At 42.8% G+C, this 26,244-nt stretch overlaps 2 long non-coding RNA genes across 3 annotated transcripts in view; one reads left to right on the top strand and one right to left on the bottom strand.

Moving 5' to 3' along the window:
• The window catches only part of LOC310677985, a 25,528-nt gene extending 8,714 nt beyond the window's left edge, over positions 1 to 16,814 (bottom strand). Inside the window, exons 1-3 of one of the 2 annotated variants that reach the window (XR_014511547.1) lie at positions 16,770 to 16,814; positions 13,418 to 14,159; positions 9,799 to 9,966 (exon numbers count right to left, since the gene is read on the bottom strand). This is a non-coding gene — a long non-coding RNA (uncharacterized lncRNA). Of the gene's footprint in view, positions 1 to 9,798; positions 9,967 to 13,417; positions 14,160 to 16,769 lie in introns of those variants that run through there. The other variant, XR_014511546.1, reaches the window with a different exon arrangement.
• Positions 16,800 to 26,244, top strand: LOC310677810. The gene is made up of 3 exons (XR_014511474.1): positions 16,800 to 16,940; positions 21,027 to 21,582; positions 25,974 to 26,244. It is a non-coding gene; the product is annotated as an uncharacterized lncRNA (long non-coding RNA).

The raw sequence follows: 26,244 nt of genomic DNA, 5'->3' as shown, positions 1-26,244 counted from the left end.
TAACAGAATAACCACCCCCTTCAGGGAGGCATTTCCTCTTTTCTAACATAATAGGCATTGCTTCCTGCAAAATGATGCCATCTACAATACATGTGCATATGATCTAAAGACAAACTTTGCCTGTTTCAGGGAGCTTACTTTACCTGTGTGCAAATTTAATTGTGAGATCAATTGATTAAGGCTTCAACCCTAACCCCACCACCACCATTACCTGAATCCGGTAGAGCTTACTTCTGAGTATGCATGGCTAGCATTGTATGTGATTGTCTGGAATTCCTATGAGTAGTCAATTCATATTTCGAATCAAGCTAAAACAGGGTTGCTATCTCAGTCCATCAGCAGCAGGCAAAGACTGTTGTTTAGTCGTTTAGCCGTGTCCAACTCTTCGTGACCCCATGGACCAGAGCACGCCAGGCTCTCCGGTCTTCCACTGCCTCCCGCAGTTTGGTCAAACTCATGCTGGTAGCTTAGAGAACACTGTCCAACCATCTCGTCCTCTGTCGTCCCCTTCTCCTTCTGCCCTCAATCTTTCCCAACATCAGGGTCTTTTCCAGGGAGTCTTCTCTTCTCATGAGGTGGCCCAAGTACTGGAGCCTCAGCTTCAGGATCTGTCCTTCCAGTGAACACTCAGGGCTGATTTCCTTCAGAATGAATAGGTTTGATCTTGTTGCAGTCCATGGGACTCTCAAGACCACTTGACACTTAATCAAGTAGGCAAAGACTACTTGACACTTAATCAAGGGCCATTGGCTGCCCACCATCATTTGAGGTAGACCAAAAAGCCTCCTTCCCCATTAACGCTCAGGACTCCTCATCAAAATGCTGCCATTCAAATCAGTCATCCTACCTAAGTCTGTGTGCAATGGCTGTTGGGTCATTTGTTTTGGTTCCTTCCTTCCATTCAGTGCAGTGAACTGCAGCTTGCCACACTCCAGTTATGATGTCTGAAAGTCTCCAAAGGTGAATTTTCCCTACATGAAATTAAACTGCCGGGGTTTTGGTTCATTAACCAAGAGTTGGCTAAAAGACAGGGAGGGTGGGAGCTCATGTTACTGCTACATCTGTAACCCAATTACTCTCAACCCAAGACAGATTTGAAATGGCCTGCATGATAACGTTGCTTTTTATAACTAGGCAAGCTTCCCATTTGATGTGAACACCCTCCTGCATCCAGATCCACACCAACTCACTTTGGATTCCCTGTCTGTAAACTGATCACCAAAGCGAGAGAGAGGAATAGCAGAGGAACGGGGTTGGCTTCAGACAGACAGAAAGATGTTCATCATATTTACACAGCACTGACAGCTGTTGTTACAAATCATTCAGAAAGCCATTTAGGAGATGTATCGCTCATTACCTAGTAAATGAAGAGCAAATCAAATCAAAGGTTTAGAAAATTTCTGGAAAGCAAAGGAGAAATTCTGGAGCTCGGCCTGGTTGCAGATATTAAGGTTCCAAACACATACTTGGCAAACCTTAGTTTGCTTTCACCTGTGGGCTGTGGAAATGTACCGATACTAATAGCTCAGTTGGTGAGAGTGTGGTGCTGATAACGGCAAGCTTGCAGATTCAATCCCCATATAGGGTGCCTGAGGCGGTGCGTGTGCCCTGTGCCCAGGCCAGCCACCCGCAGAGGCAAGGCAGGGTGAGCAGGGCAGGATGCTCCGTGGGGCCACTGAGGAGTCTGCCTGCCTCCTCCCACTCAGCCGCCCTACAGCTGAGGTGGAGGCAGAGGGCAGACCATTTGGGGCAGCGCGGAGCCTGCTGGCGCCCAAGCCACTGCGTCACTCCCAGGAGAGACATGTGGCTAGGACACGCTGCAGGACCCGTGGTGATTGCTGCCCAGCATTTTGTCACCACCCCTCAGTGGTGACACCCAGGGCGCCCCGCCCCCACCGCTCCCCCTTCCTCTGCCCCTGTATGGGACAGCTGAATATTCCTTAATTGCAGGGGGTTGGACAAGATGATCCTTCCAACTCTATGATTCTATTATTCTAATTTTACAACAATAACAACATAATTTAAATGTTTTAAGTTTTTTGTATCAATCCAGTATATTTTCTTTTAATTGTTGAATCATTCTGTGTACATTGCGGCAGCCTTTGGCTATGTGCAATAAAACTGACTGACTGACTATTCTAATTTTACAGGTCTAAAGGTCTAATTTTACCTTAAAGGTCTAAATGTCAGCACCCAGCAAAGCTGAATGCCCACCCTGAACACAAGAGGGAGGCAAATGAGTTATAAATGATGTAGCAGGAAATGGGGCTTTTGAATTTGTATTCTGAAAGTGGAATCTTGCTCTGCCATTGCCAGGCCAAAGGCATCACCCACACCATACATTTAAAGCACTTTGGTATAGCTTTAAACATGTATAGCTACCCCCAAAGAATTCTGGGAGCAGTAGTTTCTTAAGGGTGCTGAGAGTTGTGAGCAGACCCCAATACCGCTCCCCGCCCTGCAGAGTTACAATTCCTAGAGGGAAGAAGGATTGGTTGTTAAACCACCCTGGGTTCTGAGCCATTTGTATAAAATGAAGCTCAGCGTTTGCCATTCACACTTATGGGGAATAGCTATTAACTTAATTTAGTTGAATGCTCCTGCATGTTTAAAAAAATAATCCCCATAAAAAGGGAAGTAGGGCACCAGGAAGTTTTCTGTTTGCGCTAAGCAAAATGAAAAACTGGAAATTTTCACCCACAACCTAAAGCAAACCTTCTAGCACTTTAGCACATTGAACTTCATGTCTAGCTCCAGCCTGAGCCCAGTCACTAATCTAGTCTAGCCTGCTAGGATCCAGTGCATTTCTTAATCTGGCATTCATGCTGATAAAAGGAGTTATGAGTTTTGCACTTGACTTCTTTTGCCTGTGACATACTGTATTTTTCACTCTATAAGACTCACCAGACCACAAGACGCACCTAGTTTTTGGAGGAGGAAAACAAGAAAAAAAATATTCTGAATCTCAGAAGCCAGAACAGCAAGAGGGATCGCTGCGCAGTGAAAGCAGCAATCCCTCTTGCTGTTCTGGCTTCTGGGATAGCTGTGCAGCCTGCTCCAAAAGACGCACAGACATTTCCCCTTACAAAAAATATAGTATTTGTAGTGTTTTGAGGTACAGTGGTACCTCAGGTTACAGATGCTTCAGGTTACAGACTCTGCTAACCCATAAATAGTACTTCAGGTTAAGAACTTTGCTTCAGGATGAGAACATAAATCACGCGGTGGCGGTGGCACAGTGGCAGCGGGAGGCCCTATTAGCTAAAGTGGTACCTCAGGTTAAGAACAGTTTCAGGTTGGGAACAGACCTCTGGAATGAATTAAGTTCTTAACCAGAGGTACCACTGTAAAGCCATCAGAAACAGGCAACCATTGGCAGCATTCTGCAGTATTCTCCCATTAAGCCTCGCAAAGTTAGTGTTCAATCACTCAGCCTCAGATGTGAAACCAAAAAGGGCCTTCCCTGCTGGAGGCAGAGGATGATTCAGGTAGGCACTCGTCCTATGGGTATCCAAACAAGCACAAATTCCTTGCCCGTCCTGGACCATCCATCTATTTTGTGTACCTTCATTCACGAGAGTGGGGCTTGTAAACACAGCCTTGAGCAACAGTGTCATTCCAAGCTGCAGCTTGAACATGCTCGGAATTTAAGGAAGAAATTCAGAGAAGAATTTCAATGGCATCTAATCCTTGCATCATGCTTACTGGGGGTGGGGGATACTCAGAAAGCAAACAGAAATGCATACCCGCATCCTGATACAGAAACTGTCCACACTCTTGCATTCTGATATCCATTGGTTAAACAGGGATTTCCCATTTCAATTCATAGTCAGGGACAGCTTTGGTGATGTATTCCTATTGCGTAGGGATAGGGGCCTAGAGCTACAAACCCTGTAACTTACTCAGAGATGTACAGAGGACCAGCTGAGCAACAAAGGAGAGGGATGACTATGGATGGGTAGATAATGTTACAATGGCCACCCTTGTTGGCTAGTTCTTAATAGTCCAGGTTGGTTAGCTGATGATTAAGGAGAAAGTTTCTTGATAGCTGGGGATTACTCTCAAGCGTTTTGAGTGATACACTGATCCGAATTGGGCAAAGGTCACACCACTGCAGGGAGACAGCAGGAAAAGTTGTTTGTTGGTCGGTTCAAACAGAAAGGCACAGTGAGAAGCTGATAGCTTTGTACGTAACTCTCTGTTAAGAAGCCGTCGCAGAAGCTACAAGGTGTGCAGTTGACTTAGGGAGGCTGGTGCTGCCTGAACCAGTTGCACATTTGCAAATGGTTGTTGTTGTTGTTGTTGTTGTTGTTTTATACCCTGCCTTTACCCCTGACAAGACTCAGGGTGGCTAACCTGCCTTTACCCCTGACAAGACTCAGGGTGGCTAAGAACCAATAACAACATGGGGGGGATCATAAAAAATAAACATTGATCTAATTAAAACTTTATACATATATAAAATCTATTAACACCAAACCAGTAATTGCAATAAAAACAGCATGGCACCAGCCCTTTCATTAAAAGCAGTCAGTTCCCTAAATTCTTTTTTTTAAAAAAAAAATTTATACTTTTCAAGTTTATACATTAGTTTTATAATCAATTTAACATTTCAAAATTTGACTTCCTTCCCCCCTCTTTCTGTGGTTCCTTAAATTTATTCTTATTATCTTCTGCATATCCAAATTCATTTCATTTGCTCATTTAATTATCTTCTTTAAATATATACTCTTATGAAACTTCAGGTTAGTACAATAATCCTGCTAATGTTTTTATCTGTTTGCAATTGATCTGTAAATATTCAATAAACCATTTCCATTTTTTTAATAAAAAGTTTGTTATCTTGATTTCTTATTCCTCCGGTAAGTTTCAACATTTCTGCATATTCCATAAGTTTTTGTATGCATTCTTCCTTTACTGGGACTTCTGCTTCTTTCCACTTTGGGGCAAGTAGCATTCTTGCTGCTGTAGTCAGTTCCCCAAATCCTGTGGGAACAAGGAAGCCTTCACCTGCCAGCAGAAGGGCAGCAAGGAGGGGAGCAGTCTAGCTTCTCTGTGGAAGGAGTTCCAAAGTCTGGAGCAGTCACCAAGAAGGCCCTGCTGTAACAAATAGTTACTCTAGCACCATTAGATATTACAAAATCTTCAGTGCTCTCTCCTCACAAGGAAAGTGACTCTGTAAAAAGAAGAAAAGTGCCTTGAAACTTCGTACTATGAAGGAAAAGTGGGACCCGAAAATCCTCTCCTTTTTCTGTGTCCGTTCTTGAATAGGACAGCTATTTCCTGCTGCTTTTCCCTTAACTTGGATAGTTAACGTTTGGCAGGAACTCAATTTTTCATGCCTTAGGCTTGCCTTGGGCTAATTTGGTTTTTGGAAGCTTCAAGGTTTCAGCAAACATAAATCTATGGGAAGACAATTCTAATGAGAAGTAACCTGATTTGCTGCAGAAGTAATTCAAGTGGGAGGTTCTGAATACCTTCCTCGCCTTGCTCATTGCTATGCATGTATTTATTAATTTATTTGCGCTAATTACTCTAACAATCAAAACGCTAAAATATTGGTGACCCCCCCCCGACTCAGTATTTTCAGGAGGGATTGAAATTCATATCAGAAAGCTAGGTTTGTGCAATTAAAACGGATTAAAGCCCTCTGTCACCCTGGTGCAATGAATCCAAAGAAGAAGAAGAAGAAGAAGAAGAAGAAGAAGAAGAAGAAGAAGAAGAAGACTTTTGTGATTTGGAAACCAACAGGGAAATGCACTTAAACGTGTAGTATGAACAAAAGATTAGCAGGAAAGCAAGCAAGCAAATCAGGATGAATGCAAGAGGAATGGTCATCATCGTTTGCCCTCCCCACAAACAAATCAGAACTAATGCTGAATAAAGACTGTACTGCATATAGTCTAACCTCTGCATAGTTTTGTGCAAGGAAATCAGGATAAATGCTCATGAAACAGGACATCTGGAGGTGTCCACAGTTATAAGAGTATCTCAAATTCTAAGGCTCCCTCAACCCCGTTTAAAGCAAATTTGTTGAGGTGTTTCAAAGGTGGAAAGGAAGGAAGGAAGAAAGGAAGGAAGGAAGGAAGGAAGGAAGGAAGGAAGGAAGGAAGGAAGGAAGGAAGGAAGAAAGAAAGAGAGAGAGAGAGAGAGAGAGAGAACTTGGGGAATCACCGAAGTCTTCACCTCACATCAAAAACACAACGAAGAAGGTGTCCAGTGAGCTGCTCTGGGAAGAGGATTTCACAGCTGTAGTAGCACCCTGGAAACTGGCTTCTCTGCAAAATCACTTCATGAAAGCAGCCAAGGAAGATTCTCTCAAGGTCCAAGCAAGTGTATTTTTATTTTATTTTATTTTATTTTTTCATAACATTTATATACTACTTGATTGTTAAACAACCCCCTCCCCCCAAAAAACCCTCACACAAAAATAAAACAATAAGATTATCAGTAAAAAAAAAAAACAACAACTGAAAACAGCTATTTAAAACATTCAAAAATAATTAAAATCAACAATAAGCTAAAAACTGATCAAAACACATATCAATATTCTACAATCTGGACAGGTTTGCCTCAACAGAAAAGTTTTTAGGAGGTACTGAAAAGAGCACAGCGAAGGGCACCTGTGCAGAGAATTCCCAATTGCGGCTGCTGCCACACCGAAAGATCCATTTCTGACAAACGCAGAGTATTATGTGACACTTGCTATCTTGGCAGTTCTGCAGAGGGGAGCATTCAAGTGGCCAGATACAGGGCAAGGCAATCTTGCAGGTATCTCTGGGAAGATGTTAAGCCCTTCCTAAAACTGAAGCTACCCTGGCATTCTCCTTGCCATATTTGCAATGTTTTCCCATTGTCCTGGCCCATTATTATTCTTTGAAACTACAGTTGCTAAGGCTCCAGTCTGCCTGGCAACCAAAGCCCTTTCCACTATGGGACCTGGCTATGGCTCTTCATTCATGAGGCCGAAGCCCAACCAAAGTAAGTGAATGATGTGTTTTGTGTAGTCGTTCCTTCTGTAAGTCCTCCTGAGTCCAGCTTCATCAGGTGATCTCGAGATCTACTTGCCATAGGAGAGGGAGAAAATATTCCCTCCCTCCACACCATTCATAATTTTTATGTGGGGCAGGGAATGAATCCATGGATGCACTGGTGGGTTTACCATCGGGTTTACAAGGAACTAAAGAGCAGGCTGGAGGGGTGATGAGTTTGGTTAAGAAAACATTTCAGACCAAGAAGACAGGGGGGAACTGCGGGAAAGAACGAGACAGTGAGCTTGCCTCCCAGGCAGGTTTTTGCGAGATCTCATCGTTCTATTTATAACTCCATGTGCCATGTTAGATTATCTCACACTCCAGGAGATGTGCACCATCTATGCCACAAAATGCATTAGAAACACTACGGGTTATCTCCAAAACAAATGTCTCTGGCCTTCAGATTTCTGCAGAGCTCGGAGGTGCATTATCTGGCAAGGGACGCGAGATCCTCTGGCAAAGATCAGTTTGCAACCTGTGAGGCCCGTCCAAATTCAGGATGATTACCTTTTCCATCCTGCCACCTTGACAACTTTGAAAACTCCCTGTGCAAGTGCTAAAAATACACAAACGAGCTGACCCTTGCTGTTATCACTGTAGGTGGAATCTGCAAAGCCAACTTTTCTATATTTATTGTTCTATATTTAAACGGAAAGAGAAGCTTTTGTCTCAAGGGCAAAGGATGCTCTTTGATCAACATGTTTGAAGCTTTTAGAAGAAACTGTCACGAATAACTCGCTAGACAAGTCTAGGATTCCTTAACATTCTTGAACAGCCTGAAGGATCTATTTTGTAAAGTGTTATGTACTCTCAGGTCTCGTTGAGTTCTTGAGAGTGCCTCAGAAAAGGCCATCAACTCCCCTTAAGGCTCCTTCACTAAAAGGATCACAACTTAAGGGAGTAGATAGAGAACACTTTGAAACTCGGCTTGTTTGACCAGAAATATGTCTACTATGTGCTGAATGGTTCTTTTCAAGGCAAATGAAAATGGGTTGCTTTTTTAAAAATAAAATAAAATATTGACAATTAAAGGGAGAAACTATATGGGATTCTCAGTTAGGGATGAGGAAGAATTTGGAGTCAGTTCACATTTAAAGAAAGGCCTCCCTAAAACACAGTTTCTGAAACAATTCAAGAACCAAAACAAAAACAAAACATTCAAGATTTGCAGATCTTCAGATTTGGCAATGGTGCTCTTGACCCAGGTAATGTGTAAAAAAAACCGAAGAAGCAAATAATGGGGTATAGGTTTTTGTAAAAATGCATATATTCATGAAAATAATGTGCAAAATTGCATTATGTTAGAGGAAATTGATTGAAAAAAATGTGTGCATTAAGCTAAATTGCATACAAGCTAGCATGTATTAGGAGAAATTTACAGTAAAATGCTCATGCATAATGTGGAAATGTGAATTGTCTTTAAAATTGAAAAAATGAGAAACTGAGCGAAACTGAAAGTGACAGATTCGCCCATCATTGTTCTCGGTAATGGATAGCTGTCTTAGAATCATGGAATAATAGAATTGTAGAGTCAACAGGGACCATGAGGGCCATCTAGTCCAACCCCCTGCAATACAGGAATCTTTTGCCCAATGTGGGGCTCGGACCCACAGCCATCAGACCCATGGTCTCAAGCTACACTGACTGAACTATCCAATGATAATTAATTAATTGGGTAAGCAGCCATAGAGGTTTCTTCCTTATACTCTTGTGGTTTCTCATCAAAATCCCCTCAGGTGCTTTTCCCTTTATGGGGGGAAATGGCTGTGGCAATTTTTCAGCGGTGAGGTATGGGTTAAACGACATAATGCCAAGCCATTGGGAGGGATTTGCTTTTATTTTATGTTTCGGTTTTTTGTTTTCATTTTCTTTTATTAAATATTTTATCTTTCCATTTCACAATTTTTCAACAGCAAAAATTAAATCAAAACAAATTCAACCTACATTTTCTTTGACTTCCCTCCCCCCCCCACCTGAGGTTCCTTATTTTATATCGTAATCTTACTGCATAACCAATTCAAACCTGTTTTTTAAAAAATTACCTTTATACTCCCTTTAAGTTATTTCTTACTGCTCATGTCTATGTCAATCCTGTTAACGTTTTTAATTGTTTATAGTTTGTCTTCATATGTTCAACAATTTTTCTCCATTCTGGAAGGGCCTTTCTTTTAACCCTAGTTCCCTGAACAAGCCAAAATATGGCTCACAGACGTTCAAAGAAACTGTGGTCTGTTTTGCCAAATGTTGGTTTGTTGCTTCCCTGTCCCCCATTTATACTCAGGTCCTTTGTGGCACTCAAGGACTGGTGAGGAATAACTGCAATGCTCCTCATCACGACTTGGAGGCTGGCTAGAACTTCAGGACCTGCACACATACATAAGAGCTTAGTCCAGTCTAGGGTTCCCCATGCTTATGAGTTCACTGACCCACTGATGAGCTTGTAAAGTTGCCATTGACCCCAACTCAAATTCTTAGGAATGTAAATGCAATAAAGTCAAGAAACATCAACATATAATCAGCATATATTAATCATTGGTCACCATTACTAGGAATAATAACATTTAAAAAAAAAGAAATGCTGTGGAATTGTGGAATCATCTTATTAAATACAGTCATACCTTGGTTGTCGAATGCCTTAGTTGTCAAACAAATCGGCTCCTGAATGAACAAAACCTAGAAGTGAGTGTTCGGGTTCTCAAACTTTTTTGGAAGCAGAATGTCCAATGAGCTTCTGTGGCTTCTGATTGGCTGCAGAAGCTTCCTGCAGCCAATCAGAAGCTGTGCTTTGGTTTCCGAACATTTTGGAAGTCGAACGGACCTCCGGAATGGATTCCGTTTGACTTCTACAGTACGACTGTACAGAGGTTTCTTATTGGCAAAGGGAGGTTGCCTCTGAACATGCCAATGCCCTTTATTTTGCAAGCTCATCCTTCTTGATTGGTTTTTTCACATTAGAAACCTCTTTATTCAGAAAGATCTTTATTCACCCCTTGCAAAAATCCCCTCAACCCTAGGAGGTCAATATCAACCACTTTGGGAAACCCTGATTTAGTGGCTTAAGTCTAACTTCCAGAAGATGAAATTGTCAGCCTTGGTGCTGTCCAAGGTTCTGAAGCACAAGCCTAACCATCCCTAATTATTTGCTGTAGTCCACCATCCATTACACTGGGCAACAATTTTTTACTTTTTGAATGTTGTCTAGATTTCTACAGCTGATTTAGGGTATTTTTGCACTGCTGAATCAGGAAATGGCATCCGTTTCTCTCCATCAGGTCAGGTTTACTGTAAACTGAATGGTGGGCATTGATAAAGGTAAGTACACGTAAATTGCATGTTGCTTCACCATTTTTCAAACTTCAGGGTTTGAACTTCCATTTCTTGGAACTCCTGGAATGCTCAGCGGCAGGGAGGTCTCTCTTCAGAGTCCAACAGTAGTCAGCCATCATGACTGCATCCCAGCGACCCTGATACCTGGTCTCCATCTCTTTCATGTCCTGATGGAATCTCTCCCCCTGCTCGTCACTCATTGATCCCAGCTTCTCAGGAAACTGGTCCATATGTGAAAATAGGTAGTGCATCTTGACGCTCATGTTGCAGCCCAGGTTTCTGAAAGCAGTCATCATGTTCTTGACAAGTTCTGTGTAGTTTCTGGCCTTATTGTTCTTCACTACCAGAACAAATGCCTTCCACGCTTCCAGTTCCACTTTGTTCATTGAGTTTCCGAACTCTGGATCTCTGATGAGCTGACGGATCAGAGGACTGTCAAAGATGCCAGCTTTCAACTTCTCCATGGTCAATCCTGGAAAAGCCTGGCACAAGTAAGTGAAGTAGTCACCATCCTTGTCCAGAGCCTTGTTGAACTACTTGATTAAGCCGAGCTTGATGTGCAGCAGTGGGAAGAGTATTCTGTCTCTGTCCACCAGAGGGTCATTGATGACGTTCCTTTCTTTGCAAGGCACCAATTCCTCCTGCACAGGCCAGTCCTTCTTCGTGTAATGCTGAGCACGGTCCCTACTATCCCACATGCACAGAAAACATGGGTACTTGGTGAAGCCAGACCGTTGTCCCAACAAAAAGTTCACCATCTTCAGGTCAACACAAATAAACCACTTATGCTGATCATAACCAATTTTCTCCAGCACATACTTCACCGCTTCATAGTTCTCCTTCAGTGTACTCGAATGAGCCAGGGGTATAGAGGCAAACTGGTTGCTGTTGTGTAGCAGAACACATTTCAGTGATCGCTTGCTGCTGTCAATGAACAGTCTCCAATCTTTGGGTTCATACTGTGGCACTCCAAGCTTGAGCAGAAGCTGCGCAATATCTGCACAGTACACCAAGTCCTCTTCCGAGAAAAAACGGAGGTACTCTTGATGCCTGTTGTGGAAGAAGCTGGTGCGAGCACTGTCAGAGAGGAGGTTTTTTTTCCTTCAATCTGGATGCCAACAGTTCGGCAGAGTCCTTTGACAAGCTGAGGTCGTGAACTAGATCATTCAACTCCTTTTAGGAAAATGGATGTGGAGCATCATCTTCAAGAACCACTTCTTCTTCTTCATGTCCTTCAACAATGGAGGCATCTTCGTCACTAATTTCAGGAAGTTCTCCGAAGATAGGCACTGGAATTTCATCACAATGAGCTACAGGACGACGTGCTGATTGAAGATCAGGATACTTCGTGGGGCGGCTGCCCCATTAATTTAGTTTTGATCCCCCAACTTTATGCTTTGCCGCACCAATTTATGGAAGATTTCGAGGTTTTATGAGTTCAAACTGATCCCTTTTCAACATAATCACCCAGAACTATCGGACCTGAATACTTCCTGTCATTAAAATAATCATTTCCAATCAAAACAATTATTCGACATGGCATTTTACCCCCACCAACTTCTTCTAAAATGCTCCACACAAGCGTACATGTGAACAAAAACATAAAAAAGACATGTGGCCATAGCTCAAAAACTTGACCTGATTGAGCAAAACCAATGTGATTTTTGGATTCAGCGCATCAGATTCGTCCTAAATCAACTGAAAAAACGCAGACAACACATTTCTTGTTGACCAGTGTATCTTTCCTGTTTTTTAAAAAAGGTTCTTATTAAAGATTTTCTTATGTTACAAAACAAACAAATAAACAAGGAAAGGTACATATAATGTCTCCATTTTGGATTCATAGTGTTTTTTTCACAGTTCATTTATGTTCAGCATGAGACACTATTGTCATACACGTCGTGCGGTTGAAGGGAAAGAGAGGAGAGGGAGGGAGAGGGAGGGAGAGAAGTAGGGGCAATCTTATTTCATTCTATTGCATAGTGTTTGTGTCAGCATCACATAGGTAGGTGATTGATTGATTGATTGATTGATTGATTGTCATTGCAAGAGATTAGAGCGTCCAGAGCTTGGTTGGTTGTGTTCAGTTGGTTGTAGAATGGTTTGCTTGTATGTGGCAGGGGTGTTGTTGAAGAAGATTAGTCTTATTGAGTCATAGCCTGTTGGGGGTGGTAGCTCATTCTCTTGTTGTGCCCTATATGTCAACACATATTCCTGGATCCTTAGACAAACTGGTTGCATAGTACAAATGTTTGACTCGTTTTGAGGATTTAATGGGTAGCTGTGGTCCCATGAACATTGTCTCGCCCACATGACTCCTCACCTGTGACCAGGAGCAGACATAAGTCTTCATAGTCAGATTGCAGACAATGCAGCTGGAGGGAAGGAGGAAAACTTTGGGGAAAGTAACACAAAACTCAGGTCACACGTGCCCTGTATATTGAAAGGACTGTTATACCAGTTTGACAGTGATAGCTTCCCACAAAGAATTCTGGGAACTGTAGTTTGTTACGTGTGCTTAGAGGAAGCCCCGGTTCTCCCCACAGAGCTACAATTCACCTTGTGTCTTAACAATCCCTCCTCCCATGGAACTCTGAGAATTGTAGCTCTGTGGGGAAAATAAGTGTTTCAGAGCACTTGGCACCTTAACATACTATAAAGTATAAATGTATAGTGTTGATCTACCCTCTGTAGATTGGTAACCAACCTACTTTGCTGTTGATTGCTAGAAAGAAGGAAGGAATGAGCCTGATTTGTTTTTCCAAGGCGCATAGCAAAGTACCTCTTGTGCCAATTCTGCAGTTTAGTGCATGTGTGTTTGTGCTACTCAGCCTCCTCATGTTTCACTCACACACTTTCCAATACTCCCGTGTATTAGGTATCTTTGAACTGTGGCAATAGGACCTCTTGGCAGATTTACTCAGTACGTCACAGTCACACAAATCTTTCCCAAGGCTGAGACGAATACACAGAAATGTACACATTCATTACTGCAGCTCAGCAAAACATTTGCATTTCTTTGGGGAAATTAGCTCTACTAACATATCAGCATTGACTACTATCATAGCTGTCAACTTTCAGATTTGAAAATAAGGGATCAACAGCCTCAAAAATAAGGGATCAGCAGCCTCACCTGTCCCAGGGACAGTCTACGGGATATCTAACAATCCAGGATAGCAGCGGGAAGCAGCGGGAAACGGCGCTGGAATAAGGGAATTTCCCGCGAACAAAGGGAAGGTTGACAGCTTTGAATACTATGTTTTGGGGACATGGCCTAGACAAATTTAGGAATGACTCAATCAGCACATGCATGAATTGCAAGAGGGAGCAGGAGAGGAAGTGGAGGAAAGGTGAGTCCCAAAACAGGTCTACACAAACACCAAGATAGGACAAGGAAGCAGAATGGAGGCTACAGTGTGAAAGTAGAGGACCTTTGGAAGATAGGATAAGACAGAAATGATACCTCTTCTGGGTCCCAATAGACTGTTCTTGAAGAAGTAAAACCGAGGTGCCTGAGAATTCCTGGGCCAGGTAGGGAAAATCAAGAAAATAAGCAAGAGGGAGCACTGAAAACAGCTGGAACAAGGAGCTCTGATTCAGCAAGTGGTAGTTCAGAGAATTAGGAACCAGAGACAGTGAGTGAAAAGTGGAGAAACAATGGAATCAGATCACAGGTCTGCTGGAGGAAGCTGGCTGGCTGGGACTTTGAACAGGAGTGTTCTTGTTAGGAGGTGAGATGATGGTGATGATTTAATTGCCTTCTACGTTGCTGTTTTGTTGAAGCTGCTACTTCTGTACCTATAAAAGATAAATATGGCAGAGCAGAAACAAATGCCAGAGTCACAGGGGAACAAAAACCACTCTCAAGCAAGTACCTGCACTGTCTGAGCTGTACTGATGTCTCAAGGGAGGAAGTTCCGTAATCCAGGCACCTTGTGTTGCTGCCAGTCACACTTCTGACAAGGGGAATGTGTGTGGATCAGGGCCTCCGCTGGTTATCTCAGCAGAAGGACAGGTTCATAGAGCTTTGTTATCACTGTTCCTTTTGTATATAGATTCCATAATGTGGAAGTGGTGGGTTAACTCTGGCAGCTCATAAGCTCTGTTAACTTCGGTAGCATTTGCTCAGTACGACCAAGCCAAAATATCCATCAAATTATTATCCCAAGATTGTTATTTTAAACTCTTTCATAGTTCTTCCCCTCCTTGTTTTCTTTCTGCATTTTGAATATTTGAAGACATGCATGCATGGAAGTCCCACTGCACTCAATTAGGTTTAGTTCTAAGTAGACTTGTATAGGATTACATTGTTAAATAGGTTCTTTTCGTTCTTCCCATTTTTTCTCCCCTCTTGAGCTCTAGAAGCTTATTTTGTAAAAAATGTGATTCTCACCAGATTGGGATTTATGAACCTTGACTCAGAATAAAGTGCTCTAAACAACAACAAGCAACACGTCGGCTAATAATATACTGTGCTGACAACATTTTTATAACACTAAACTGTATCAAAATTCATAAACAGAAGAGATTGGTAAGTCACTGCCAAGGATCACTGAAACAGAGGCAGAATGCCTTTCCACAGTCAACATCCTATCCAAAATATAGTTGGAAGTGAGTTGGAGCACGGTGGTGCTATGGGCACAACACTACAAACGTGAGAAGAATAAAGTACGGCAGCCTCATTAACCTCAGGGTCAAGCTCTATAACTGGATGGGTTCATGTCTCCTGCTAAAGGAAACACTCCCCCCCCCAAAAAAAAAAAAAAAAAACACAGGACAAAATTATTTTGGTTTCTGAAAGCCTTTTGTATTTCTTTGCAGCAAGCAAATTCTCATAGGGGCTTTATATATTTTTATAGCCATTTCAGTAGTGTAGCTACCTGCAGTTCCACTGTTAAACGTCACCTGTAAAACGCTAAAAGCTATAGTCAGTTAGTATAGATCTGGGAAAGAAAGCTACTGTTGCCCTCTGCCTACTTCCCCAAGCGGTGAGAAGATCTTGGGGACAGTGTCAGTACCTGCTTTGGTTTCCTTTAGAGAACTAGAGACCTAAGGCATCTTGGTAATGTTTTCTTACAAGCACAGCATAAACAGAGGCAAACAGCAGGCATGTCTGCAAGGTAGAAGATCCCCCCAGAGAGACACTTGGACAGCCCTGCAAGGCTCTGCTCCTGCTTTCAGACAACGCAGCTAAAGGCAAGTAAGCAGGGGGGCTTGGCAGAGATGTATAAGAATATGCATGCAGTGCAGAAATGGGATAAAGGGGGATTTTTCTCCCTCTTTCATAATACTAGAGTCCAATCCAATGATGCTGAATGCTGGAAGGTTCAGCAGGACAATCTAAAGTAAGTACTTTGGGGAAGAAGGATAGCTCAGTCAGAGATTAAGATAGAACTCTTAATCTCAGGGTTGTGGGTTTGAACTCCGCATTGGGCAAAAGGTTCTTGCATTGTTGGGGGTTGGACTAAATGCCCCATGCGGTCCCTTCCAACGCTACAGTTCTATGATTCTTCACACAGTGCATAGTTAAAACTATGGAATTCGCTCCCACAAGAGGTAGTGATGTCCACCAATTTGGGTGGCTTTAAAAGACAAATTCATGGAGGATAAGCCTATCAATGGGTCCTGGTCATGATGGCTACATTCTACCTCTACTGTCAGAGGCAATACAGTTCTGAAATCTTCTTCTTCTTCTTCTTTGGTGATCACTCGTAGCTGAGTAAGATTGTCTTCCACAAACACGGTTGTGGCATTTGCCCGTTCTTTTGAAAATGTCTCTACAGGGGGAGAGAAAGAGTTGATCACTGCAGATGGTGACAGCAGCCACGAAATTAAGAGACGCCTGCTTCTTGGGAGGAAAGCAATGACAAACTTAGACAGCATTTTAAAAAGTAGAGACATCACATTGCCAACAAAGGTCCATATAGTAAAAGCTATGGTTTTCCCAGTAGTGATGTATGGAAGTGAGAGCTGGACCATAAAGAAGGCTGATCGCCGAAGAATTGACGCTTTTGAATTATGGTGCTGGAGGAAACTCTTGAGAGTCCCATGGACTGCAAGAAGATCAAATGCATCCATTCTTAAGGAAATCAGCCCTGAGTGCTCACTGGAAGGACAGATCGTGAAGCTGAGGCTCCAATACTTTGGCCACCTCATGAGAAGAGAAGACTCCCTGGAAAAGACCCTGACGTTGGGAAAGATGGAGGGCACAAGGAGAAGGGGACAACAGAGGACGAGATGGTTGGATAGTGTTCTCGAAGCTACAAACATGAATCTGACCAAACTGTGGGTGGCAGTGGAAGACAGGAGTGCCTGGCGTGCTCTGGTCCATGGGGTCACAAAGAGTCGGACACGACTGAACGACTAAACAACAACAACAACAATAGAAAAGCCAGAGGTGAAGCCTACCTGTTTATAAAAGGGCTTAGCCCAAGGTTTGGGTGGGTTGCTTTTGATTGGTTGGGAAAGGCAGTTGGGAAAGCACTTGGCAGACAGTTGGAAATAGAGAGACAGTGAAGTTGGTTCTTGTGTGAGGGGAGGTAGAAGAGTTAGAGACAGGATGAAAATAAGACTAAGAAGGTAAAGAGTAACAGTGTTTTGAATGCAGTTAAAGTTTATTTGTGTTTGCAGTAAACTACACTCTTCTTTGTTAACTTAAGAACCTGACTGAGACTAAGTGATTTACCGGGGAGGACCTGGTTGGTGGCAGCGGATTAGTGGTGTACGGGTCAATAGTCTGTGAGACGACCAGGGTCTCCGTACGAATGCCACAATGGTTTTAACAGTGGGTTCGTAAGTGACTGTGGAGGCCAATTCTGGATCCACAGTGAGGAATACCAGTTTCTGGAAAGCACAAGTGCAGAGAGTCCTTCTTTCAGGCTTCTCATATGTGGTTGGCTGCTGTGAGAACAGGACCTGCTATTGACCTGGTCCAGAAGGCTTTTTTTATGTTTTTACGATGAGCAGTCAGATTCATCTTTGGTGTGGACGTACATCAGCTCACCCATCCCTACACGTTATGTCTAGCCTGTACTTCTGCACTGTCCAGTTTCCCCTCTATCTATTCCATAGCTGATGTGGCAGAGAATCAGTGCTACTCATAACTCCGCCCTATCCACATCTACTCAGATGCAAGCCACATTCAGTTCAATGAGCCTTACTCCTTGTTAGTTAGTAGGATCGAAGCCTGAAGGCATTTCAAGTTTTGCCTCCTAAACTTGTCAAAACTAATACAGGAGGGGGGATTTCTTCGGATCCTGCTCCAGAAGCCCAAGAGTAAATGAATGGTGTTTGGTGTGAGGATATAAGGCAGGCGTCCCCAAACTTGGCCCTCCAGATGTTTTGGGACTACAACTCACATCATCCCTAGCTAACAGGACCAGTGGTTGGGGATGATGGGAATTGTAGTCCCAAAACATCTGGAGGACTGAGTTTGGGGATGCCTGATATAAGGTGTTAAGAGTACACAAGGTTATCCCTGTTTTCATCTGTGAAATGTTGCAAAGTACATGCAAGGTTCGGCAAATCAGGCTGGTAGCTTGCCATCCTTCTTTAGCTGTGTTGGGTCTCTCTCTCTCTGTCTCTCTCCCTCCCCCCTCCCCAATATCCAATGTATAATATATAACTTCTCTTAAATTTCCATGAATTCTCTATGATTGCAGAGTACTTAAACTGCACTGATTTCCCATAATAGTCAGCTTGGCAAATTTAATGCCTGAAGCATTGTAATAACATCATTTTTAAATAGGAACTCCTGAAATATTAATTGGTCCGTTCGTTATTCTTTCAAGCTGCCTCTCTTTCAACTTCTTATCTACTGCAATGTTCTTTCCCTTTCAACTGTCTGTACACCGATATCCTTCAATCATCAAACCACCCACAGAATGACTCATAGTTATGTGAGATTTCTTGGTTTGGGGCTTACTTTTATTCTCAAATGCTAATTCTATTGTTTTCCTTTTTGTTTCAATTTTCTTATTTATTCCTTCTGTTCATTATATTTTTCTTATGCTGCCATTTCTCCAAGTTGCTCAGAGTGATATACATATTTCCTCCATTATCCTCACAACACATCTATGAGGTAGGTTAAGCTGAGAAAAAATGATTGGCTTTTCATGGGTGAGTAAGAATTCGCACCTGGATCTTCCTAGTCCAAGTTAAGCATTCTGTCCACTGTATATAAATGCAGGCTGCAACAAGAGCTATAGACCCGTCTTTCAAATTATCTTACCTGTCGATCAAAATGGGGTTACTCAAATAAGATTGAAGGCTATTCTCTGTTTATTCTTTCTTCCATGTATAGGCTGCATTTCCATTTCTTTAAAAAAAAATGCCAAAGGCAATGTATTATCTAACACATAATAAATAAGCAACATCATAATAAAACTGTGTGAAAATGAGACGAGGGTAGATTTAAATAGAAAATTGAGGGCTGGGCCTGTTGAAAGTAAAAACACAGGCTTAAACACAGATTGGCAGAGGAAAAACAACTCAGGAACCAGACATCTGTTTAAATAAAAGGGGGTTTGCCTGCTAGTGGATTTTTGGAGGTTTTTAAGCAGAGGTGGGATGGTCATCTGTCATGGATGCTTTGTTGTTGTTTAGTCGTTTAGTCGTGTCTGACTCTTCGTGACCCCATGGACCAGAGCACGCCAGACACTTCTGTCTTCCACTGCCTCCCGTAGTTTGGTCAAGCTCATGCTGGTAGCTTCGAGAACACTGTCCAACCATCTTGTCCTCTGTCACCCCCTTCTCCTTGTGCCCTCCATCTTTCCCAACATCAGGGTCTTTTCCAGGGAGTCTTCTCTTCTCATGAGGTGGCCAAAGTATCGGAGCCTCAGCTTCAGGATCTGTGCCTTCCAGTGAGCACTCAGGGCTGATTTCCCTAAGAATGGATAGGTTTGATCTTCTTGCAGTCCATGGGACTCTCAAGAGTCTCCTCCAGCACCATAATTCAAAAGCATCAATTCTTCGGCGATCAGCCTTCTTTATGGTCCTGCTCTCACTTCCATACATCACTACTGGGAAAACCATGGCTTTAACTATACGGACCTTTGTCAGCAAGGTGATGTCTCTGCTTTTTAAGATGCTGTCTAGCTTTTCTCCCAAGAAGCAGGGGTCTTTTAATTTTGTGGCTGCTGTCACCATCTGCAGTGATCATGGAGCCCAAGAAAGTAAAATCTCTCACTGCCTCCATTTCTTCCCCTTCTATTTGTCAGGAGGTGATGGGCCCATAGTGCTTTGGGGCCTAAGCTAAGGCATGTGTTTTGAGTATCATGTAGGATGGCCTTAAATCTGTCTGGTGTCTTTCTCTGCCTCACAGTTTCTTCCTCCTATGAGCATTTGACTCCAGAAATTCAAATAGAATATTCAAATTCAATAGTCCTTTTCAAGAGAAAGAGCTGTATTTTGGGGGGGGGGGAGAGATGTGGGTCTGTGGCAGAGCATCTGCTTTGCATGCAGAAGGTCCCAGAATCAACCCCCAGGATCTCCAGGTAGGACAAGGAATGTCCCACCTGAAATCCTGGAGAACCTACTTCCTATCAGCTTATACAATATTGAGTTAGATTGCCTGAATTAGTGCAAGGCAGCTTCCTAGGTTTACAGTGTATGTGAGTGGGTGGGCAAGGGAGAACAGAATTTTAAAATGTCCTAGAGCTCTCTCTTTCTTTCTCTCTCTCTATGTATAATTTGTAGTTTTTACTAGTGGAGAGAAGATGGAAGAAATAGAAGCAGCAGCAGAGAAAATTATACAGATTTAGAAAGACAGAAAAAAAGATGGTAGATAGAAAGGTACATTTAATAGTTCCGGACACAAGCAGCTCAGTTCAGTTTTTTACTTTCAGTCAGCAATTATCTAAGACCTTATCTCATTTATATGGTAATACCTTGTCTCATGTCAAGTCACAAAAGAGAGCTAGCAAGCTAAGCAGAGCTGGCTTCTCTGACAGCCCCCTTGAAGGTTCTGGCTGGCTGGAAACCCACCATTCGTGGGTGGAGAAGCCTTGATAGGCTGAAGCTCTCCCCAAAGCACCAATTAGACTTTCCAATGAGCCAAGCTTAGTGGTGCTGTGAGGCGCATAATAAGCTACGGAATCTATTACAGCCATGGATTTGACTTAGCTCGCGTAGCTTATTGCAGGCTGAGCCCAAAGTTACTTTGAAAGATTAATCTGTCCAGTTTCAGCAAAGTGCTGGGATGTTTGCCCAAGAGATTTCCCTTCCTTAAAAGACTCACCAGCCTTGCTTGGCCGCTGTGCAATGTATATTCAGGCTTGCAAAAGGCTTTGGGCAAAGTCCTTCATCAACGATCTTCAATAAACTTAGCAGTCATAGGATGAGGTCTTCAAACTGATCTATAAGCAGTTAAAGAAAGAGAAACTGAAGGTAGCATTAAACAGACAGCTTTCACAATGCAGGGAATCTTCATTCTGGCTGGTGCTGTTCAATTTATCCATAAATGATTTTCAGCCAGCAGTGAACTATAGGATGTCTAGCGAGGTTGAGCTGACAGATGGGTTGGGAGGACACAGGACTGGCCAGAAGGCCTTTGCAGTGGTGGCACCCCAGTTGAAGAATGCCTTTCCTGAAGAGGCTCACCTGATGCCTTCTTTGTACCAAGTAAATTATTATTCTCCTTAACCTTTCAAATATTTGTGTTTTTAGTGTCCTAGGCCACTGTTTACACACCTCATACTCCAGTTGCTGCCACTGAGAAGGCCCTTTCTTCTGCCCCATTGAGCTATGCTTCCATTCTCAGTGGGATCACAGAATTGCAGAGCTGGAAGGGACCCAAGGGTCATCTTGTCCAACCCCCTGCAATGCAGGAATCTCAGCTAAAGCATCCACGACAGATGGCCAACCAACATCTGCGTAAAAGCCTCCAAGGAAGGAGAGTCCACAACCTCTTGTGGAAGTCTGTTCCACTGCCAAACAGCTCTTGCCATCAGAAAGTTCTTCCTGATGTTTATTCGGAATCTCCTTTCTTGTAACTTGAAGCCATTGGTTTGAGTCCTATCCTCCAGAGCAAGAGAAAACAAGCTTGCTCCATCTTCCATGTCACAGCCCTTTAGATATGTGAAGATGGCTATCTCCGTCTCCTCTTTTCCAGGCTAAAGAAGCAAGGAAGGGCTTTTCCTTTTGATGTTAGGGGGCAGGCAAGATCGTATGGAGTAGTTGATTCCTAAGTTATCCTGGACCCATATCACTTAGGACTTTAAAGGTAATTGCCAACACTTTGGATTGTGCCCAGAAACAAACATCTAATAAGTATAGCCATTGCAGGATCATGGTAAGATGTTCTCACCATAAGTTAGCTATCAATACTGGCACAGTAGCACTTCTTCCAAGTCCTGTATAGCAAAGCCATTTCACACAAGGGGTTTTTCCCCCATGATGACTCAATAGCAAGAACCCAGAGAAGTTGTCTTCATGTTTCTTGTTTTCTCTCCAAGCCAATGGAGCAAGTGTGTAAGCCACATGTGGACTGTCCCCTTTGCAAGTACAAGAGGCCAGTTGTGGCTGGTCCCCACTGGGACTAATTGGGCAGAAGACCAGCCAGTCAATAGTAGATGGAGCCAGAGGCCCTGATAGGCAAAGCCAAATAATTCTAGTGTTCTCCCCAACCACCACCACCCACTGCTAAATTCTGCAAGGGGCAAAACTAAGGCGAGGAAGCTGATGGCCAGGGCTGCCCCCAGACTGCTTGTAAGTAAGAAAGCAGACAAGTGTGGGCTGTCTAAGGTTGGTGGGGCAATGTCCCATTTGCCCACATAAGTGGCTGCTGTAGACAAGTCACAAAATCAAGGCTAACCCAGGCATCCTCCCTCTCCCATAATACTAGAATTCCTGAGTGAATTCACTCCTATGGGTTAAAAATAAATAATTTGCAGGACTTAGAGATGACATTGGGGTAAAGGCTCAAAACCACCCAGCTCCCCAACTTTGGGTGATTCAGCCTCTGTGGACAGTTGTCTTTTACCCCCCACCCCTAAACTCAAAACTATGCTCCTCACAGGTTGCCCATCATAATGATAGGCATTTCACAACTTTTGCATAAAAGGGAAATGTGCTCCGAGAGAGGAAATGTAAGAAATCCAACAGCCACCTGATAGCAACAAGAAAACAATTCAGGACACTGTGTGCAGAAAGGCATTGTGCTTTTCCATTTGCCTGCTCCTCTCCCAAGAAATGGCTGCAGTTTGTGTTTATGTTGTTGTTGTTTTCCAATTCTTGGGCTGACATACTTTGCAGTTCCTTTCCTGCTCAATAATTACAACCCTCCTCGATAATGTACTGGAGGTGGCTTGAAAAGAGTAATTATGGTGAGCACTTTGATGCATGGTAATATTGCTTTCCATATTATTATCTTGCTTCCGTCGTAGAAATCATCATGCAAAACTGTCAAACCATCCAGATTTATAACTTGTCAGTCTACCTCTCCTTGGTTCAGACCTTCATAGACGCTGTTGTAAAATCATTATTTTCTGCACTGAAATGCAGATCATCATTTGGCATGACAAACTATGGTTTCTATTTATAATGGATAAATTAACAAGCCACCTCTGGGGCCAGGTGACTGCCGACAAATTTTATGCCATTTGGCATGATTTTATTTCCTGTGTGAACCAAGCACATAAGGGGACACAGCTACCGAGTCAATATACTTTTATTTGGAGTAAATAACACATGACAGGGAACTGTGCCCTAAATTTGCTGGATCTCTTGAGGAACTTGGGAAATGGATAGCAATACTTATCTTTTGGACCCAACTGATTCCTGCAATCTTAATTTATTTTAAACAGTTTTTAATATTGTGGTTTATTTGCTCTAACTCACCCTGGGACTTTGGGGTGAAGTATGGATAATAAATTGTAGTAATAATAATACCTCCTACAAAAATATAAAAAAATTAAGATGTGATGAGACACCCTCCCCCACCATGCCTCTCTAACATACTTTTACTGCTTGTCAAACCCTGCAATTTGCTGTTTGTGTTAATACCTTGCTTCAATCCATTTATACTATGCAAATTAAAATCTGCATTAAAAATAATAATTTTAAAAACAGGTTGCTTTTACCAGAAACCTCTTAAGAACTGATGGAGACACAACAACCTATGTATGGTGAGAGCTTAGAGAGCCAGTGTGGTGTAGTGGTTAAGAGCGGTAGACTCGTAATCTGGTGAACGGGGTTCGGGTCTCCGCTCCCCCACATGCAGCTGCTTGGTGACCTTGGGCTAGTCACACTTCTTTGAAGTCTCTCAGCCCCACTCACCTCACAGAGTGTTTGTTGTGGGGGAGGAAGGGAAAGGAGAATGTTAGCTGCTTTGAGACTCCTTCGGGTAGTGATAAAGCAGGATATCAAATCCAAACTCTTCTTCTTCTTCTTGCTTATTGAAGTCGTAATTAGTCCACTCCAACAGTAGGTGGAGCTGTAACCTATCTTAGTTGGTTGAAGCTTACTTATTTCTCTTTCTATCTCCGATTTAAGCAACTTCCTCTTTAACTTCCTCTTTCCATTTCCCCTCCCTGTTGAATTCATGCTATTTATGTTGCTTGTAGTCAGTTAAGTTTCCCCCCGCCCCCAAGAAGTACTTCTGCCATGTATGAGACTGACTGAGTTTATTTGCTGCACAACATTCCATTAACAAAAACAGAGACCTGTACCCAAAAATGGCCCAATGCATGAGTGGAAGTGTCATGGCCTGAGTCCTTGGAATCCTCAAGCAGCAGCAGACCCGCTTCAGGGGCCATCCTCAGAAGACACACTGGAACCAAATTCCATGCATAGTCCCACTGAACACTGAAGTTGCATATTTCCCTGTGGGCTTTAACTGATAGGCTATTGATTCCACTGTCAGTCAAGCAAAGCTACCACAGGCCAAGTCCCTGGAGGCCGAAAGCTCTACCATTAAGAAGGTTCAGCTGAACTGATGAGCACTCACCTTTTAACAAGTGTATTTAAGCAGTCAGAAGGTGGTTCTTCCACCTGGCTCCTCCAGGCTAGACTCTGAAGCTCTGGCAGTTGCAACAAGCACACGGCTGTAGGAAAGGCTGGCCCAAGATGTTTTGCTGCTTGGTGCAAAGGACAAGATGGTGTCCCTACCAGTTCACATACAGAGCCTGACTGGACTTGCAATTGAATCTCACTCAACTCTGGCAATGGGACAGCAGCATCTGCCACTGCTGTGGGCAGCATGTTAGATTAGGGAGTGCAGAACAGGCCACAAAGCCAAACACCACAGTCCTGTAACACGGAAAAATGGTTGGGTTGAGAAGGGGCTCAGCAAGAATGACCTTGTGGCAACAGATTCACTATGCCCAATGATAGGGCTGGCCCTGCCTGTGGGATTGCTCCCTGTGGTTCTGAACCTGTGACTCCTTCATTCTAACTGAATGATTCTCAGTATTATCCCATTGGCAGATACCAGATTTATCATGCCCCCAAAATAATTTATTACTGGAGATGTATTATTTTCCCCTTGACCAAAATCTTCAGGGATACTACACTTGATCTTAGCCAAAAGGCCGAGAAGAATTTACGACTAAATACAATAAGCTCTGCTTATAGAGATGGGAGACATAGAGGCATACCAAAAAAAACGAACGTGTTTGCATCAGGGGATGTTCTGAAGTAGAGGACCTTATGCATTATATCTTGCACTGTCCGTTATATAATGATGCAAGACAAAGATTTTTGGTACCTATAATGACAGGGTCCCCTGGCCAGAACCCCCTTGACCTGATGTTATATCTCCTTGCAGACACAGATAAGTATGTGACCTGGCGGGTAGCACTTTTTGCAACTGCTGCTAGGGAAATTAGAGCAAATTATATAGCCAAGGTAGCCATTAATTGCAAAGGAGATGAATTTATTTGATCCCATCTACCTCAGGCTATGCTCTATCTTTGTCACCAAACTCTGAGTATAAATTGCACACTGTATTAATTGATATTGTTTTTAACATTAGTGACCATGTGATGATTTTAGCTTATGAATTTTATTGTTTAATGTTTTTATTTGTACATTGGGGTACTTTTATAGCTTTGTTTAGAGTACGTAATATTTTAATAATATAAATGCTTTAAGTCTTTTTTTACCAATTCAGTATATTTTCTTTTAATTGTCAAATAATTCTCTGTACATTGCGGCAGCCTTTGGCTATGTGCAATGAAACTGACTGAGACTGAGACTGAAATCTTCAGGGTGATGTTAAGCTGGAGAACGAAATCAGGGAGGCATCCATGGAAGAGGAATGTTTGTAGTGATCATACAAGGGCATATTGTCGTTGCCCTTGTACAGACTTGCCTAAAATACACGTTCCGGTCATGAGAAAGAAGTAAAAAATTCCAGAATGCGAATAGCAGTGCTGGTTTTAACTAAGAAATAATGACAACAGATTTCAGGCTTAGAAAAATGTGACATCTACAGTGACTTATTCCAGGAGGGAGGAGATGAAAATGCCAATTACAGCAGGTAGTTAGTAAGATATCATTGGAAGCCCCCGAGAGAGAGAGAGAAATTCCTGGCATTGATTGCTGCCACAACCAAACACAAAGTCAATTGAACATTTCTGACAGTCTTTGCATTTATTTTATTTTTTTAAAAAGCCTGTTATCATCAGGCAGAAATCCCACATCCACAGGAGTCGAGAGGAAAGTGGAGGCGTCAGTGAAGCACAAAGACATGCCTAACAATTATAAGATAGCAACCAAGCAATCCGCAAGGGGAAGAAGAGTTGCTGGATGCAGATGTTATCCCCATTCAAGTAAAAACAAAGGGATTCTGTTCCCCTTGCCCCTGGACAAGGCATCACTGCTGCACTATGTAACAAGGATGCAACTGGATCTCTTAAAAACAGATTAAGTAGTCTCTCTAGTC

The sequence above is a fragment of the Podarcis tiliguerta genome (genome assembly GCF_965153285.1).
Source record: "Podarcis tiliguerta genome assembly, chromosome: 1".
NCBI lineage: Eukaryota > Metazoa > Chordata > Lepidosauria > Squamata > Lacertidae > Podarcis > Podarcis tiliguerta.
The sequence above is the reverse complement of the archived record's forward strand: the minus strand, read 5'-3'. Positions and strand labels throughout refer to the sequence as shown.